General features: G+C 31.2%; 1 non-coding gene across 1 annotated transcript; it reads right to left on the bottom strand.

The window, feature by feature from the left end:
* Positions 1–4,238: 4,238 nt before the first annotated feature.
* On the bottom strand, positions 4,239–4,345 carry LOC139903047 (small nucleolar RNA R71). The gene has a single exon (XR_011777895.1). It is a non-coding gene; the product is annotated as a small nucleolar RNA R71 (small nucleolar RNA).
* Between the last annotated feature and the right edge of the window lie 1,275 nt (positions 4,346–5,620).

The following is a 5,620-nucleotide window of genomic DNA, read 5'->3' as shown; positions in this document are numbered from 1 at the left end:
CAAAAGATCAAATATTTTCATAAAGATCCAATTTCCTAAAGGATCTAAATTTTTATAGTCATGTGGGACTATAAACCACATCGTTACTATCATTGTTCATACCACCGTATCAAAATCACTGATGTACAAGTGATTCTAGTAAAGTTTATATTCAAGTTCTATATTGCTTGAGGACAAGCAACGCTCAAGTGTGGGAATATTTGATAATGCTAAAAACGAACATATATTTCATAGCATTATCCTTCAAGAAAGACAAGCTTTTAGTTACAATTGTTCTATTTACATGTGATATTTGTTTAAATAATAAAAGGCGAAGACAAAAGACAGATTCGACGATTTGAAGACGCAAACGACCAAAAAGCTAAAAAGTACAAAGTACAATCTAAGTGGTTCAGATTATTGCTGAGAAACGTCTAAAAGTTACTAGAGTACGAGCCGCGAAAAGCAAAATACAAGATATTAAATCGTACGAAAGGACGTTCGAAAATCCGGAACCGGGACATGAACCAACTATCTACGCGCGACGCAACGGGTCTAAAATTACAAGTCAACGATGCACAAGAATATAATATAATATATATATATATATAATTATATAAAATTATATATTATATTATATAATAAATAAATCAAGAGCCGCCCACGTTTTGGAAGCATTTGGTGCTGTCACAGCTGGCAGTGCGATCGCTTGGCCAGGAAGAGTATTTTCCATGCGATCGCATGGAGTGGAAAGCCTGGCCACATCTATAAATTGGAGCATTTTTTGACGAATTATGTACACCTTCATCAATCAACTCTCTGCTCTCTCTCATATATATTTATATTTTTATTTTATAATTTTAATTTTAATATTAAGTTAATAATAATAAGGTTATAGTGGCGAATGTTTTAAGTTTGTAAGTCGAAATTCTGTCCGTGTAACACTACGCGATTAATACTCATTGTAAGTTATGTTCAACCTTTTTAAATTAATGTCTCGTAGCTAAGTTATTATTATATTTATTTAAGCCGAAGTAATCGTGATGTTGGACTAAATATTAAGACGGGGTTATTGGGCTTTGGACCATAATTGGGGTTTGGACAAAAGACCGACACTTGTGGAAATTGGACTATGGGCTATTAATGGGCTTTATATTTGTTTAACTGAATGATAGTTCGTTAATTTAATATAGAGATTTATAATTTGACGTATCTATAAATAACCACATACACTCGATCGGATACGATGGGTGGGATATTTATAAATACTAATAATCGTTCATTTAACCGAACATGAGAATGGATTAATAGTCAATGGACTCATTAAAACAGGGGTGGATTACATACAAGGACACTTGGTATAATTGTTAACAACGTATTAAAACCTTGGGTTACACGCAGTCGATAACCTGGTGTAATCATTAACAAAGTATTAAGACCTTGTTACAGTTTAATTCCCCAATTAGTTGGAATATTTGACTTCGGGTATAAGGGTATTTTGACGAGGACACTCACACTTTATATTTATGACCGATGGACTATTATGGACAAAAACCATATGGACATATCAAATAATCCAGGACAAAGGACAATTAACCCATGGTAATAAATTAAAATCAACACGTCAAACATCATGATTACGGAAGTTTAAATAAGCATAATTCTTTTATTTTATATCTCATCGTACTTTTATATATCTTCATTTTATTTTTCGGACTTCAAATTATTGCACTTTTAATTATCGTACTTTTATTTATCGCACTTTTATTTATCTTCATTTACTTTACGCTTTAAATTAAGTTATATTTATATTTAATATTTTACATTAGGTTTTAATTGTGACTTAAGACATAAAATCGACAAACCGATCACTAAACGGTAAAAACCAGCCTTTATAATAATAATACTACTACTTATATATATATATATATATATATATATATATATATATATATATATATATATATATATATATACACACATATATATATATATATACAAATATAGTTTAAAATATATATAGCGTTAAACTTATCCAGCTCCCTGTGGAACGAACCAAACTTACTAAAAACTACACTACTCTACGATTAGATACACTGCCTATAAGTGTTGTAGCAAGGTTTAGGTATATCCATTCTATAAATAAATAAATAACTTGTGTAAATTGTATCGTATTTAATAGTATTTCGTAGTAAACAATAATAGTATTTCGTACTACACCTCGCCCACATCAAGAATTTTTTGGCGCAGCTGCCGGGGAACTCAACAACACCGAAAGCGAAACGCTATAAATTTTTTTAGTTTTAATCTATTTTTTTTGTAAAAATATAATAAGTTTTAAAAAAAGAAACAAAAATATAAAAACAAGAAAAAGAAAAAAAAAAAAAATATATATATATATATATATATATATATATATATATATTTTTAAAGTTTAGTTAAATTAAAAAAAAAGTTTATATTTTTATTGTTAAAAGTTATAAAAACTAATAAGTAATATATTATAAAACTAATAAGTTTATATTTATATTTTATATATATTAAACTCAGGAAAAAAAAATAAGTAAAACTGTATTCGGGCCCAACTGTAGCAGCCCAAATATCTGGCCTGGTATCCGTTCCCATGCGTCCGCATAAAAATCCTACACACAATCCATGCGATCGCATGGATTGATTTGACAGCCCAGGTACCTTAGCCGATAGAATTAGGGTTACGTTTATTAATAATTTTTATTATTAATTAATTATTAATTAGGGTTTTAGTTATTAAATTAATTTTTAATTCTAGTTTTAATAATTAATTTGTAATTTTAAGTTTTAATTAGTTTTATTAATATATAAATTAATACTTTTATAAAATAATAATATAAAAATAATATTTTTATAAAAATAAGTAATTTTATCATATTTTTTATATCTTTTAATAAATTGTATGTTTTAAACATATAATTCGTAATTTGTATTTTTTTCGTTCGTAATTAGTTTTAAGATTAGTTTTTTCCGTAGTTCTTTTATATTTCTAGATTTTTAGGTTTTGCCGTAAAATCCCTTAAGTGCATTTTCTTTAGATTAAGATTTAGGCGCTTTAGAATTTTTACGACGTCACTTATCGCTTTAATATTTAATAGATTTTAGTGCCTATCTAAGTTATTGCCGTTTTGGATATAGAATTCCTTTAAGCTTTAATACCTTTAGACGCAAGATTTAGTTTGTTTTTCGACGCTTATTTTTCGACCTTTTATTTTTCGACGTTTTTCGACGCACTCTTCTTCTTTCTCATTTCTACGCTCTAGTTTTTAGGACATAGAATTTTCTTTATTTTCTTTATATTTCGATGAAAAATTATTTTAAGCGGTTAAATTGATAGACATCCAAAATTTTCTGGTTCGTAGTAATAGTTGGATTTGTTAGTGGCGAGTTGTGGGCTTCCGATTTAAAGGGTCCTGGCTACCTGCTGCATCTATTGGCTATTCGAAACGTGGGTAAAATCAGAAAAGTCTATTAATTTGATAACTTATATAATTTTTTATTTTTATAACTAATAGGATATTCTGTGAATGCACCGAGCAAAACATTCACCACCTTTCATAAGTTCACCACCTGTAACTCGATTAAGACATCTAGCCAATATTGTTGCCGTTGATTTTTCTTTAGAATCATCATCAAGTCGACCAAGTACTCAGATTCAAATTTTCGATAATCTATTTTTTGAACCCGACCACACAATTGAGAACCCGGAGGATATTCAAGGACAGTTAAGAGATCCTGAACCACTAATCATTCCTCCTGAACCATAAATTACTCAACCAGAGATTGTCGAGGAAGAAACCATTAAATCAGAATCCTCTAGTGATTCAGATTCAACAAATTCAATCATGGAAAATCAGGAACCTCTAAGTATGGAAGATCGAATGAGAGTTACACGTACTGACCAAGGTCACGCAATTACTCAACCAGACATTAATGCGCCAGATTATGAAATCAAAGGACAAATCCTACACATGGTAACTAATCAATGCCAATTTAGTGGTACGCCAAAAGAAGATCCAAACGAACATCTTTGTACCTTTAATAGGATCTGTACTTTATTTAAAATCAGAGAAGTTGAGGATGAACAGATCTATCTCATGTTATTTCCCTGGACTTTAAAGGGAGAAGCCAAAGATTGGTTAGAATCGTTACCTGAAGGGGCGATTGATACATGGGATGTTTTAGTTGAGAAATTTCTTAAAAGATTCTTTTCGGCATCTAAAGCCGTGAGACTTCAAGGAGAAATTGTTACGTTCACACAAAAGCCAAATGAAACTTTATATGAAGCGTGGACAAGATTTGAAAAGTTGTTGAGAGGATGTCCTCAACATGGCTTAGACACTTATCAAATAGTACAAATATTCTACCAAGGATGTGACATTACTACACGAAAAGACATCAACATAGCAGCTGGTGGTTCCATTATGAAGAAAACCGCAACTGAAGCTTACAAAATTATTGATAACACAGCCTCCCACTCACATGAGTGGCATCAAGAAAAAGACATCGTTAGTTCATCTAAAGCGGCTAGAGCCGATTCTTGCCATGACTTTGATTGCATTTCCGCAAAGTTAGACGCTTTTGAAAGACGAATGGAAAAGATGACTAAAGATATTCACGCAATACGTATTAGTTGTGAGCAGTATGGAGGACCACGTTTGACAAAAGATTGTCTCAGTATTGAACAAACAATAGAACAAAGAGAGAATGTTTCATACATGAACCAAAGGCCTAGAAATAATTATCAAAATAATTATCAACCGCCAAGACCAAACTACAATCAAAATCAGAATTATAACCGAAATGTTCCATACAACAACCAACAAGGTCCTAGCAATCAACAAGTATCTAATAATACTTACAACCAGCAAAGACCTATTTTTCCAAATAAACCACCACAAACTGATGATAAAAAGCCAAATTTAGAAGATATGATGTCAAAGCTAGTAGAATCTCAAACGCAGTTTTTCACATCTCAGAAACAAACTAATGAAAAATGCTCAAGCATTTAGAAATCAACAAGCTTCTGTTCAAAATTTGGAACAAGAAGTAAGTAACCTAGCAAGGTTGATAGGTGAAAGAAAACCGGGGAGTCTACCTAGCGATACAAATGCTAACCCCCGGAATGAAACAGCTAAAGCCATTACCACTAGAAGTGGTATTACACTTAAACCACCTGAAATACCTGTAATTTCTGATGATTCTATTCCTACTACACAGGCACCACAATATGAGCAAGATAAGGAAAAAGAACCGGTAGTTGAAAAGGTTAATGAAGATAACACAGTTAAGGCAAAGCCTTATGTTAAACCATACCAACCACCACTTCCTTACCCGAGTAAAATGAGAAAAGAAAGACTTGAAACCGAGCAATCCAAATTCTTGGATATGTTTAAACAAATAAATGTCAATCTTACTTTCATTGATGTGATTTCAGGAATGCCAAGATATGCTAAATTCCTGAAATATCTAATCACAAATAGAAAGAAAATGGAAGAACTCTAGGCTGTTACAATAAATGCTAATTGTTCTGCAGTGCTGTTGAATAAGCTATTAGAAAAATTATCAGATCCAGGAAGTTTCACAATTCCATATTTTCTGGGTAGTCTTA

This window comes from Rutidosis leptorrhynchoides, chromosome 3 (genome assembly GCF_046630445.1).
Source record: "Rutidosis leptorrhynchoides isolate AG116_Rl617_1_P2 chromosome 3, CSIRO_AGI_Rlap_v1, whole genome shotgun sequence".
NCBI classification, from domain to species: domain Eukaryota; kingdom Viridiplantae; phylum Streptophyta; class Magnoliopsida; order Asterales; family Asteraceae; genus Rutidosis; species Rutidosis leptorrhynchoides.
This window is presented reverse-complemented; position numbering and strand designations above follow the sequence as displayed.